At 41.4% G+C, this 14575-nt stretch overlaps 1 protein-coding gene and 1 pseudogene across 4 annotated transcripts in view; one reads left to right on the top strand and one right to left on the bottom strand.

The window, feature by feature from the left end:
- Positions 1 to 14575, bottom strand: part of LRCH1 (leucine rich repeats and calponin homology domain containing 1) — a 212148-nt gene that overhangs the window by 83843 nt on the left and 113730 nt on the right. The window lies entirely within an intron of this gene.
- LOC111759674 (small nucleolar RNA SNORA31) lies at positions 9341 to 9475 on the top strand (annotated as a pseudogene).

Raw genomic sequence — 14575 nt, 5'->3', positions numbered from 1 at the left:
TTGATATAAAGCTTTAATGTCAAATTTCTTGAACTTGATAACTACACTTAAAGTGATTATGTAAGTGAATACCCTTGTTTGTAGAAAATATACATTGAAGTATTATGTGTCAAGGAGTGTGGCATGTACAACCTGCTCTCAGATGTTCAGAAAGCACACAGAGAGAGAGAGAGAAAGAATGAAAGAGACTGACGAGAGAGTGATACAGCCAAAGTGGCAAACTATCAAAATTGGTGGATCTGGGTATCTGGGGAAGTTGGGTAGGCTTGAGTTCTCTGTAGGAGGTTTGCACTATTTTTGCAACTGTACTGTAAGTTTGAAATTATTTGAAAATGAAAAGTTTAAAAAAAAAAAAAGTTAAACATAGAATGACCATATGATCCATCAATCTCATTTCTACATAAATGCCCAAAAGAATTGAAAGCAGGAACTCAGATACTTACACACCAATGTTCACAGCAGCATTATCCACAACAGCCAAAAGGTGGAAGCCACCCAAGTATCCATCAATGGGCAAAGAGATAAACAAAATATGGTCCATATGCATGATGGAATATTATTCATGAAAGGAAAGAAGTCCAGATACATGTGGCAACAGGGGTGAACCCTAAAGACATCATGTTGAGTGAAATAAGCCCAACCTGAAAGGACAAATATTGTTTGAGAAATATCTAGAACTAGCAAATTCAGAGACAGAAAGTAGATTAGGGAAGCGAATGTGGCTCAAGTGATAGAGCTTCCACCTACCATATGGGAGGACCTGGGTTTGATCCCTGAGGCCTCCTGGTGAAAAAGAAGTAAAAGAAAGCACGCCCGCATGGCAAGCCAGTGCCCGCATGAGTGCCTGCATGGTGAGCCAGTGCCTTCTTGCCCGCGTGATGAGCCAGTGCCCATGCAAATGAGTCATGCAGCGAGATGATGATGCATCAAAAGAGAGACAAGGGGAGAGTCAAGACTAAGCACAGCAGAAATCAGGAATTGAGGTGGTTTAATTGACAGGGAACCTTTCTCCCCATCAGAGGTCTCTAGGATTGAATCCTAGAGGAGAGAAAATGAGAAGACAACACAGATAGCAAAAACAGCAGGGCAGGAGGAGAGGAAGGGGGGAAAATAAATAAGTCTTTAAAAAAAGAAAGTAGATTAGAGGTGACCAGGAGCTTGGGAGAAGCGGAATGGGGATTTCCTGCTTAATGGGTCCAGAGTTTCCATTTGGGGTGATGAAAGAATGTTGGTAATGGACGGAGGTGACGGTAGCACATTGTCAATATAATTGATGCCACAGAATTGTGCACTTAAAAATGGTTAAGGGAAGTGGACTTGGCACAGTGGTTAGGGGGTCCGTCTACCACATGGGAGGTCCGCGGTTCAAACCCCGGGCCTCCTTGACCCCCTTGTGCAGCTGGCCCATGTGCAGTGCTGATGCGCGCAAGGAGTTCCCTGCCACGCAGGGGTGTCCCCTGCAGAGGGGAGCCCCACGCACAAGGAGTGCGCCCCGTAAGGAGAGCCACCCAGAGCGAAAGAAAGTGCAGCCTGCCCAGGAATGGTGCTGCCCACACAGAGAGCTGACGCAGCAAGATGACACAACAAAAAGAAACACAGATTCCCGTGCCGCTGATAAGGACAGAAGCAGACACAGAAGAACACACAGAGAATGGACACAGAGAGCAGACACTGGGGGGGCGGGGGGGGAGGGGAAAGGGGAGAGAAAGAAATAAAAAATAAATCTTAAAAAAAAAAAAGGTTAAAATGGCAAATGTTATTTTTTATAAATGTTACTAAATTTTTAAAATTTAAACAAAGGCATAGATAATTCTGAGGGAAACACTTTTCCCAACACAAGCAATCCCGTCACCCATCAAACCCCTCCAGAAGCTGAGCCCTTGGCCAGCCGAGGGGAGACTGACAGCACAAGTTTGCACCACCAGTGGTGACGAGAAGCTGGTGACAAATGCTCCCTTCCTGGCAACATGAGCAGGCAGCTCAGTGAGAACCAAAGCATCGTTTTATCCACCTTAGCAGGGCGGGAAACTCATTCTGCTGCAACTCACAAAACCACCCGGCTGATTTCCAAAGCTGTGGTCTCCATCGCCATGTGTTAAAGCAAGAGCCACTAGGGTGAAAGCCTGGCTCCGTGTGTGCACGAGGGCTAATTAAAAAAAGGAAGACAAGTTGGCCTTCCAACAAAATAAAGCTGGAGACTAGGAGGAGTTTAGCTTCACACCTCCGCCGCTGCTCTGCCCAGAAATTTCTTTTACCTTTTACTTTTATTGGTAACTTTCTATTACCAATTTAGTTTACTAAGTGCAAGAAGATATCAGATAAATGAAACCCATGTACAACCCTTATTCTTTTGTCAACCATTTATTTCAACCCCTCCCCCTTTTTCTCCTCCCACCTCGAGATGGCTCCTTCATCTGTCTGCTCATTGTCTCTGCTTGTTGTGTCTGCCCACTGTCTGCTCATTTTCTTTTTAGAAGCACTGGGAACCAAGCCAGGGACCTCCCATGTGGGAGGCGAGTGCCCTACCGTTTGAACTACATCCACTCCCTGCTCATTCTGTCTGCTCATTGCATCAGCTTGTCTTCTTTAGGCGGCACTGAGAACCAAACCTGGAACCCCCCATGTGGAAGGCGGGTGACCATCTGCTGGAGCCAATCACACTCCCCACTCCTCCCCCCTTTTCCCCACTGCTATCAAGTAAGAAGACAGGTGGTTTTCAGTTTCCCTGACTTTCTTTCCCCATCATTCTGCTGATGAACCAATGAGCAGTGAAATATCTCATCATCTGTATATCAAGGAAATGCAACAATTTAAAACTTCTGTGTTTATGTGCAAACAAGCATAAAGCTTCAGAGGAATTTGCGTCCCTGTGTGCGTGTATTTATGGGGATGCATAGATTCATACATGTTAGGGGAAGGAACTCACAGATAGACTGGAAACACACCAGAAATTTATCAGGGGTCATTTTTGGGATGAGGTACAAGAGACTTTTACTTTATTATATTTTGCTGCATTTTCCAAATGCCAAGAAGTGTATATTACCTTTATAATCAGGAAAACATGCCTTAAGGAAAGAATAAACCTGGTCTGACAGCAGGTTACATGGGCACTTCTATTTGTGAAAATCACTGAAAGGGATACTTACCCTCTGAGCACTTTCTGTATATGCATTACATTTTGGTTAAAAATTCTCCTCCCCCAAATATGAGGGGGCTGGAATCTGGTTTACCAGGGAATCTGCCTGACGGGCTCAGAAAGGGCAGGTGTCGTGCTGTGGAAAGAACCTTTCCCACCTGGACAGGCCCCTGCCATCCCTAACCTCCTCCCTGCAGAGGCGCCCAGGCCTGGAACTGGGCTTCAGCTGGAAAGTCATGGCCACATCTTCCCTGCGTGGCCCAGATGTACAGGGGAAGTTATTTCCAGAATGGGCAGGAGGACGAGAGGGTCCAGCAGAGACGGGGGGGCACATGGGCGTCAGCAGCCTCCAGGCACTGGAGGATCCCCGAGGGCACGCTCTCCTGGCTCTGCAGGTAGGGCAAGGGGGACCTAACTTTCACCCTCTCCGGTCTCTCGCCTCCTACTCCACCTTCCACCATCCTCTCTCACCCACAGGTGCCCCGTGGGGCTGTTCTGTCTGGATGAGGGGCCCCTCCTGCTACTCCATGGAGAGAACTTTCTTTCCATCCCCAATAAAAGGCCCCTCAGTCACTACCTTTGGAAAAGAGGACTCAGTTTATTAAAAGGCAACATACCTGACTCATCAGGTAAACAGTCTGAAATGAAATTTATGGGCATAAAATATTTACCAACATGTACTTTCATAAGGTGAGGATCAGTAATTAAACATGTTAACGAGGGATCTTTATATTTGAGATGATATTTTAAACTTACCTTTGAGGAGGCAATCATGGAAACAAAGATGAGTATTTCTGAAAATTTCTATGTTCCCTTTACTGCAGGATTAATAAATATAGTTAAGACTCCTTTCCAAAAAAAAAACCAAAATTAGGGGAGCAGATGTAGCTCAGTGGTTGAGTGCCTGCTTCAGCAGACATATGAGGTCCTGGGTTCAATCTCTAGTACCTCCTAAAAAAAAATAAGCCTCCTTTCCAGAGATTCTTTGCTTGGAAACTCAGAGTTAAACTATTTCCAGTGTCACTCCCATAATGCGCCCTCTAACCAAATGAGCAGATTCTGAACGAGGAGAGTCATTTATTATACCATTTTAAGCAAAGCAAAGAAGAAGATTGGGCTCAATCAGATGCTTGAGTATTTGAGCACCCGTGGGATTATTCTCATTGAAATTCTTCCAGGGAGTGCCCTACTTGAAAATAAAACTTGAGCCTGCACAGTCTCTGATGGGGATGAATGCTTCCTTGGCTGACAGGCCCTGATTGAAGGGCCCATCTCCTTTCTGTACCCCAAGCACTCCTCTATTTGCACTGCCGTCAATCACCTGGCGCTTCACGACTTGGCCACGCCAAGAATTTAAACATAATGCAGCAAGCTGTGGACCTGGGGCACAATTCTTCCAGGCCACCCCTCGCTTCCGCCAGCCTCTGCTTCACATGTGTTATCACAGGATGTTCCTGTATTACTTGTAATTTCCCCAATAGAAAAGGGAAATACACATGCACACAAAAACCCATTAACTCTCCAGCAAATATTTATAAAACAGAGGAGAAACGGCATTCCCGTAATCCTCTCCCCACTGAAGACCACATCAGCAGTCTTAGCTTTTTGAAACCACTCATCTGGCAGCAATTTTTTTTCTCAAGCAAGTAAGTGCCTGGGGCCTCAAGACACTCTTCTGCCCCGCCTGCACTAGAAGCAGGTCCTTTGTGGGAAAAAAAGTTTAAAAATAAGGCTAGATAACACCTGATTGGTTTAAAAAGAAGGCCATAGCCTATCGATAAGACCAGAGGCATTTCTCTTTCAATGTAGCTGATTGGTCACATCTAAAAGCAAAATTAAAAAAGAAAAAAAAGACACTATATTCTTACAGGTGATCACTATGTAATAGCGGGCAACGTGTTTTTGTGGGTTTGTTTTATTTTTAATCCCCTGGAATGTCTCTCTTTTTTAAGACGTATGGTATCACTTAATAGTTGGGACAAAGAACTCACTTAACAGAAAATAATTCATAGAAAGATTTCTGTAACAGATTCACCGCCTTGACTGGGAGCTTGGTGTTACCCACTGTGGAAACAGAAGACCTGGGTTCAAATCCCAGCTTTGCCATGAATCTCCTGTAAGACTTTAGGCAAGTCAAGTTCATCTCTCTGGTTTTGTCATCCACAAAATACAGAAAATAATATAATACCTACCTAATACGAAATATAAGATTACAGATGCAAAAGCACTTAGCCCGACACTAAATTCATACATAAAGATCAAACCACACCCAACCAATAATGTAGTGAAGCAGTAGAAAGGTGACCAAAAAAAAAAGGGGAGACAAAAACAAACATGTGACCTAAAACTTCATGTATGCTAAGCCTGACCTCATTTATTTTTTCTTTCTTAGTTGTGAAACTTCAGCTACTTTTAAAAAAGGGTTCTATTCACTGAAACCATAACGCCAATTAAAAAAGAAAGATGATGATCCAGAGGCTTGCCAAACTAGAAAGAGGCCAAAACAAACCAAGTATCTACTTCCGATCTGGATAACCAAGACTAGAATATACAATCACCCGAGTGACCTTTTCCCCCCTATCTTCTCTAAAACACCAGGGTTCTGCAATTCACTGTCTCTGGTCGCCAGCTCTATGTATTACTTGGTTTTCAAGCGCAGCAGAAGTAATGCTGTGACATCTGCATGAAGGCCACGTCCCAGGCGTGCACCGGGAGGCCACCAAGAAAGCCGGACGGGCTTCAGGCTGTGAACACTGCAGCTAGCCCACAGCACCTCTGCCAGGCAAGCAAGACTACTGTCTGTCCTGGCAGTTGACCTAGAGTAAATAGCAGTTATTTTACTTTAGCCAAGTAAGCTTCCTTTTTCACAGGATCCCTGATCTAATTCTGTGTTTGTTATTTTATGCATACCCTGATTGCCTCTCATTTAAGGCAACTTGTTTTGTTTTGCATGGGATGCCTGGCTGTAAATTGTCCTCACACACACACACACACACACACACACACACACACACACACGGATGCTCACAATATCCAGGGAGAACCATTTCCTTTTTCCTGCTGGTTCCATTCTGAAAAATCCACCAAGGCAAAAATGTCTCACCCTTGTTTCCCCTAATGTCTGAGTACTTCCTCTTCATCACCAACCCTCATTATAGGTCTAAAACAATTCACCACCACCACAAAAGCTTGGCTTTGGGTTGCCTGAGTGATATTCTGGTCAAATGCTAAAATCGAATAGGGACTATTTTGATGTTCAGTTGTACAACTAACAATATTAGCTTACATGATTTTTTTTTAAAGATTTATTTTTTAATTTATTTCTCTTCCCCCCCCCAGTTGTCTGCTCTCTGTGTCCATTCTCTGTGTGTTCTTCTGTGTCTGCCTCTATTCTTGTCAGCGGCCTGGGAATCTGTGTTCCCTTTCTTGCTGCGTCATCTTGCTGCCACTCCTGGGCAGGCTGGACTTCCCTTCCCGCTGGGCGGCTCTCCTTACGGGGTGCACTCCTTGCACGTGGGGCTGCCCTATGCGGGGAACACCCCTGCGTGGCACGGCACTCCCCGTGCATCAGCACTGCGCATGGGCCAGCTCCACACGGGCTGAGGAGGCCCTGGGTTTGAACCATAGACCTCCCATGTGGTAGGTGGATGCTCCATCCGTTGAGCCGAGTCCACTTCCCTTACATGATTTTTAAGACAAAAACACTTGTGAGATTATGGGTGTGCAGCAAATCTGAGTGTCCCAATTAAATCTAACTTTGAAAGCCATTATGCTACCCAAAACTTGAGTTTAACAATCATTTGAAATTTTTAAATGTTTCAAAACTAGAAACACCGAACCACCATTTCAGATGAATCCCGAACCAGTTCTTAAACTCTGAACCAATCAGTTTCACACCTACTCACATCAGAGCAATGTCTTGGGAAGGTAAAGCACTGATTTTACAAAAGAGAACTACTAGAAAAGCAAGAACAGTAACTCAGACTTCAGGCAAACTGCTGCATTTTTGCTGTGCATACCTGTACCATATTTGGACTACTGCAACAGAACTGGTTTCCCACAGTAAAAGCCTCTTAGTCTCTTCTTATATAAATAAACCATTGCTTAAAATATTCTTTTTTTTTTTTTTTTTACATCTCGAATGGTCAGCAAGCACTACTACGACTGTCTATAGTGATAGTTCAAAGTACGGGTATTGATAACTTGCTCTCTTTCTTCCAAGAATGTTTCAATTCTAAAATGACATGGTCTATATTGTGTTCTACAAGCCATTACTTTAAATTTCCTCTGCAATATTTATTATGCCCTTCCTTCTAAAATGGTGCTGAGTGTTCAGAATCAAGGAAGTTTTGGATATCCCAACACAGCTAAATATCCAATACCAACAGGAATATTGATTTGCCAAGCCTTCAGAGGAAACAACATAGGTTTGAAGTTTTAAATATTAAGATCCTTATAATGTCCTGAAAAATACCACTATGCAAAATATTGCTCCAGGCATACAGGAAAACCATTCCTAACTGGCCAGGAAAGAGATTCACTGGAGCTGGAGGCAATCCTCCTTCTTTTTAGAGCTATCTTCCAGGGAGACAGGATTCAAGCTTCCTGTTTCCAGAAAGGCATGCCAACATTACCGACATTCTCATCCACTCCCATCCCACCAAAGTCAGGAAAAAATATATTTTTATTTAAACATTTTTTCCCCACAAAATAAAGAAAGGGGTGGTGGTGTATGTTGGAGATCTCTGTATGGGGTTTGCATTATTTTGGCAACTGGACTATAAAAGTAAATTATTGCAAAATAAAAAGTTCATTTAAGGGGGAGGGCATTGATTCCATCTTAAATGAGCACAAGCTGCTCAGGATCTATTTTATTTTTTTACCTAGGGCCACCAAATAAATTTTAAAAAAACTTATAGTGAAAATGAAGATGAATATTATTATTTATCATTTGAGGAAGTGTACCTCTCCGTCTATCTTAGGAATATTTGAATATATAGTACAGATTGACATGCACGAACATGAGTCTACGTATGACCTCTTTCTCCTACTTATCCTTCTAAGGAAGTAAGCCTCCACAGAACTTCTATCACGTAACTTGATGGCCAATAATAACTCAGTTCTTTAACGGCTCTGATATTTTTATACATCAATAGCATTTATCAATATATGCAGTAAAAATCCACTTACTTTATTCAAATACTAGATCTTTTGTCATTCTTTTAAATCTATATTGCAGTTAGTGTGACAGCACATCATGCCACAAAACTTGATTTAACAACTTAATGAACTTGTCTTGGAAACCTATTATACATAAGGCACTGTGCTGGGCACTTAAGACGAGTAAAGGGTTTTTTGACTGTCTTTTTTGTACAAAATGAATACTCACATCTTGGTCCCCTTTGGGAACTTTTGGTCTTATGTATCTTTTTCCACCCTTTATTTTCTACGTTTCAAAGTAAGTTGTTTCCAATAGAATTTAGGTAAGTTTTTTTGAAAAAGTTATTCTGATCACTTCTCTCTTGTAATAAGTGACTTTAATCCGTGTACTTTGTTGTGATTGCTTATATAGGTGCATTTATTTTTTCCTTCTTATTTTAAATGTTGTTTACCAAGATTGTCTTTGCTTTTTTCTGGCCTTTTTTTACACATCTTTGACGTTTTATTTTCTCTGAATTTTGCTGTCCTCCATTTTGGTAGCTGGTCATTACATTTCGCTTTTTTGTTTTATTTTAGGAGGTAGCAGGGATTGAACCCAGGACCTCATATATGCGAAGCAGGTGCCCAACCACTGAGCTACCCCGCTCCCCGCATTTCTATATTTTGAACATTTACCCATAAATTGCTAACATGAATAGCTGACTTATAAAGGACAAAGTTCTCAAAGCAAAATACATGACTACTATTTCCCCCCAAATGACAAAGTTCACAGAAGTTTTAATTCCAAGCACTCCTCTTTAAACTTATATATTGTTATTCTTTATACATTTTAGTTCTGTGGTGTCTTCTGTCTTGATTTTAGTCAAATCATGTTGACTTGTACTAACCTACATATAAGGCAGATTCTTTGCTTACTAATGCTTTTTGTATCTTCTTTCAGGGTTTACTTAAGCATTTTGCCAGAGAGAGGTACAATTCTGAACTTAGCTCTAAATATTTGGCCTAGAACTTGACCTTAGAATACATACATTAAAAACTGATGGAATGCATCTCTTACAGCCCTGGAGCAGTTCATGTCTGCTGCTAAAAGGTTTCCACTACAGATGCAAGAAAAAGAAGGTCCTCATGCTTTCTGTCTGGCTGGTTGTGGCAGCCAAGATTGAATGGGGGAATCCAGGAAATTCTAAAAAATGGGGAAGGGAAAATAATCTTTGCAACTTAGAAATGAACTTGTAAACAACAAGTAAAAATAAAAATTGATGGCATTGTAGGGAAAACCCAACATATCCACACACATCTTTTTTTGCTAAATACATCTCTCTTAGTAACTTGGTTATGTATCAGGTTGACATAAAATGTGTTAGAGTAGACTGAAGCACAAAATTAAAGTTATATTTTATTGGTTTACATAGAACCTGGCATGCAACACCTAGAGAGCACATATTCTTTATATGGAATATATAAAAAACCAATTATACATAGGCCATGAATCAAATCTCAAACAAGCTACAGAATCAATATCAAACAGAAAATGTTTTTGGAATGCAATTAAATTAAATTAAACATCAATTTTAAAAGTTAACTTAAACTACTCTATAGAAATTTGAAACTCTTAGGATAAAGAAGGTGATTTAGGGGTGATTAAAAAACACAACATAAAACTTTCAGGAGTCAGCTATAGCACTATGTACAGGGAAATCCATGGCCTTAAGTGCGCCAATAAGAAAAGAAAAAGGACTTTAAATTAAATTAATTAGCTAAATATCCAAAATTATAGAAGTCAGAGTAAACCTGTAGGAAAACAAAAGGGAGGAAATATGATAAATAAGAACTGAAATTAATGAAATAGGAAATAAAGAACCAATACAGTTGGTCAATAAAATCAAAAGCTGATTTAAAACACATATACAAACAAGTTAAAAAATGAATAAAGGGAGAAAAGGCACAAATTTATAGGATCGAGAGCCAACTATAGAAACAGTAGAAACTGTAAGAATCACAAAGATGAAAGCTTGAAGGCTTAGACCAGCTTCCTGGAAAATTCCAGACTAACTGTGTTCATGATAACGAAACTGCTTTAAGGCACATGGAATGCAATGGAGCTTAGTTTAAACAAGATAAGGGTCTAAGTGCTTAGCAAACTATGAGAGCCATAAAAATACATCTCACTAGTTTCTATTAGTGTGACCTAGAGATAAATCGGTTTCCTATTTCCCACCTAAAGTAAAAGGTTGATGAAGGGCCCAGAAATGAAAGGGTGATGTTTAGCTATTAAGAAGTGATGAGGGGGAAGTGGACTTGGCCCAGTGGTTAGGGCAATGCCTACCAAATGGGAGGTCTGCGGTTCAAACCCCGGGCCTCCATGACCCGTGTGGAGCTGGCCCACGCGCAGCACTGATGCGCGCAAGGAGTGCCCTGGCACGTAGGGGTGTCCCCGCATAGGGGAGCCCCACATGCAAGGAGTGCACCCCGTAAGGAGAGCCGCCCAGCACAAAAGAAAGTGCAGCCTGCCCAGGAATGGTGCTGCACACATGTAGAGCTGACACAGCAAGATGACGCAACAAAAAGAAACACAGATTCCCGTGCTGCTGACAACAACAGAAGCAGACAAAGAAGACGACGCAGCAAATAGACACAGAGAACAGACAACCGGGGCGGCGAGAGGGGGCATCTGCACCTCCTGTCACATGGGTATATTCTTTTTTTCTTCCCTTTTTCTCAGCTACAACACTTGTCATAAGACTTGATAAACTTCAATGCTCTTAGAGAGAATATGTTGTTAATAGATGAAATGGCAGTGTTTTAAAGGGCTTTTATCTGCCTAGTCAGAAAAATAAATATAATTTGCAGCTACTTCTTTTTGGGTTTATAGAATATGCTTTGGAAACTACTATAAACAGGAAATCTACACCATGAACTAGGAGTACATATTTACCCCGTTTTCAGAGAGCACACAGATCTTAAAAATTCTATGTTCAGAAGCAGAACTGAAAACAAAACCAGTAAATTCTGACCGTGTTCTAGTTATCAAAGCCATAATGTCCCTTTTGTGTCTCTGTTTTTTTCTTTTTTTCCTCAAGACAAACACTGTTCTAAAACAGCCTCAGTGGTCAGGTGATGTGTATAATGGAAAAATCCTCTTTGGAAGTCTTGCCAAGTATGGGCTATCCTAAAAGGAATGGAATCTGATAAGAAATATCCAATTATAAACTCATTCATGCTTAATAAAACCCAAAAATTAACAATGCAAAGGACATAATTTTATAGGCAAAATAATTTATAAATGTATTAAAAATTATTCAAGGGCCAGTGACTATGGATTCTTCCTTTAATACAAATGAGCAGTCAGTCTGCTAGAAAAGGCAGGATTTAAACCATACACGGTTGGTCCTGCAAATGGGCTGGAGGACCCCAAGGACTCCTCCAAATCTAGCCTTCCATGAAACGTATTTTCAAATTTTAAGATAACACTTCCAAATTCCAACATGGTTCACTATGTCCTGGTATATTCCTATGATCTGGCATTTCACAAAGTACAACCTAGTTACAGGATACCAGTTCAGACATGTGTGTATTCATATTGTCCTTTTTAATTAGATAAAGATCTTTGTAAAAGGATGTGGGATACAAGTTTCGTGTTCAACTGAACAAAATTCCTCCCATTTTTCCCAGCAAGGCCATCATCTTAGTTTCTACAGAGAAGAAACATTATCTTGCAATAGAGACATTCTTCAGAAAGGTCTGTGCAAGAAGAGGGTGCATTTCTTGGGGATACAATTAAAAATTTGGGGGAACAATGAAAATTGGTTTTTAGTTCATGAAAAAAACAATAAACAAGACCTGTGATATTTCTAAGGCCACCCTAGGGTGCAGTACGCGCCCTCCCCCATTCCCTGAAATAGAGAGCTATATTCTGAGATCAAAGATTATTTCTCGGAATGACCCCAGGAATGTGGTGAGACAGGTTAACGACCATCAGGAAGCTGGCTCTTTCTGCACATTGTTTAGCAGCCAAAAAGGATGCCAGGCTCCACAAAAAGGAGCCAAAACAGATTCCTTTTACGGAGTGATAACATTTTGTTCAAGAACTTCCTTCTTCTTTACAGGCAGTGCCTCATAATTCACTCCTAGTAGGTTGGGAGAGATAGGGGTTTCTAAGGAATAAATCAGATCCTGGCTTGTTACGTGTCACCTTCAGAAAGTAAAACCACGCACCAAGAGTTCTGGAAGCAATATGATCAGATGCCGTACAGAACTTTCATTTTTTGGCAGTGTCTGTCCTTGAACCTCTGAGATGAAGCTTGTAAACTAAGGTCTTAAGATCCATGACAGTGAGTCTGCAAACGGTTCACCTCTATGGTTGGCAAAGGTTTTGCTACTCTGGGTTATTCTGTTTCCCTAAAGTAGATTTTCTGCACCAGTCTCATCAACAACCTCTTCAACAACTTAAAAATAGATTTTAAATTTTGTGAGGCTTTCCTGTGTAACTCAGGTTCAAAGTGTTTGTTCCTACATAGGAATAAGTCTTGCTTCATCATTTTTATTGGTCTTGGCCACAGTTTCAGTAACAGGAAGAAACACAGTGGCATATATGCTAAACACATAACCTTTTGTTGTGAACACCAAGAAGCAAAGATTAAAAGCTCAGATCCTTCAAACATGGGCTACATAAACAGCAGTAAATTAACATTTTTCACAAATGTGACATTTCTATCATGTGAGAAAATGTGGAAAGCATTTAAGTGTTGTTTTTTTTTTTTAAGATTTATTTATTTATTTATTTCTCTCCCCTTCCCTCCCCCTACCCTGGCTGTCTGTTCTCTGTGTCTATTTGCTGCATCTTCTTTGTCCGCTTCTGTTGTTGTCAGCAGCACGGGAATCTGTGTTTCTTTTTGTTACATCATCTTGCTGTGTCAGCTCTCCGTGTGTGCAGCGCCATTCCTGGGCAGGCTGCACTTCCTTTCACGCTGGGTGGCTCTCCTTACAGGGCGCACTCCTTGCATGTGGGGCTCCCCTGCACGGGGGACACCCCTGCGTGGCAGGCACTCCTTGCGCACATCAGCACTGCGCATGGGCCAGCTCCACACGGGTCAAGGAGGCCCGGGGTTTGAACAGTGGACCTCCCATGTGGCAGACGGACGCCCTAACCACTGGACCAAGTCCACTGCCAATTTAAGTGTTTTTTAACTGCATTTACAATGATTTTTTCCCCCCTCTTGGGCTAATTCAACCCATTTCTTAATTAAGACAGGAGTGGGATTGCTGGCACCAAGCAGCCATTTGGCATTTGAAGATAACATCTCTGAGGTACACTGTCAGTTAAGAAACCAGGTAGCAGCAATATAACCACCTCCACCACCATCACCACCATCATCACCTCTATCATCACCTCCACAACAACCTCCACCACCACCACCTCCACCTCCTCTACCTCCACCACCACCTCCACCACCACCACCACCTCTATCGCTGCCACCATCAGTGTCACCAACACTACACCATCACTAACACTACCACCATCACCACTTCCACCTCCACAACCACCACCATCACTACTACCACCAGTGTCACCACCGCTACCACCAGCACTACCCCTACCACCATCATGACCGCCATCACCACCTCTACCACCATCATCACCATCAGGATCTCCACCAAGTATTTACTGACTTTCACTCTGGTGAATATATAGTATACTCTCAGAGAGAATAATCAATTTAGAATATTTCCCATAAATTCAAGGTAGCTCTCCTATTGTGGAATTTATAAAATTAGTCATTTCTACATGTGACTGTTTAAATGAGAGAAAAAAATTCTAAAAATACAGTAAGACTTTTTTAAGTATAAAAATATGAAATCTGTGAAAATTTGAAAAGCAGTCTTCTTTTCACTATTTTATATAACAAGTCTTTTCTTCTGGTTAGTACAGAAAGAAGGAAAAATCCTAAGTACCTTAAAAAAATAAAGGGTGTCCAGGTACGTACTTAGCAGATCTGATGAAGTAATGACAAATCATCTTTGTCCCTTTGTTAAAGCTGCTTCAGAAGAGGCTAAATATGACAGAGCCTATCCTAAGTGTGGGCTCAAATTCGTCTTTTTAAAATTTTCTGAAATTCAAATTGACTTCCTTCATAACCTAAATTGGTAATATGGTTATGAATATAAGCTTATTTCTTTGGCACAATATCCTGTTTATAAGTATTACAGAGAGAAAAACAATTGCAGTGAAGGAGGCTCACTAGTTCTACCACAAGTCTGCTGCATCCTGAACCTCTGCAT

This window comes from Dasypus novemcinctus, chromosome 15, assembly GCF_030445035.2.
Source record: "Dasypus novemcinctus isolate mDasNov1 chromosome 15, mDasNov1.1.hap2, whole genome shotgun sequence".
In the NCBI taxonomy this organism is placed as follows: domain Eukaryota; kingdom Metazoa; phylum Chordata; class Mammalia; order Cingulata; family Dasypodidae; genus Dasypus; species Dasypus novemcinctus.
The sequence above is the reverse complement of the archived record's forward strand: the minus strand, read 5'-3'. Positions and strand labels throughout refer to the sequence as shown.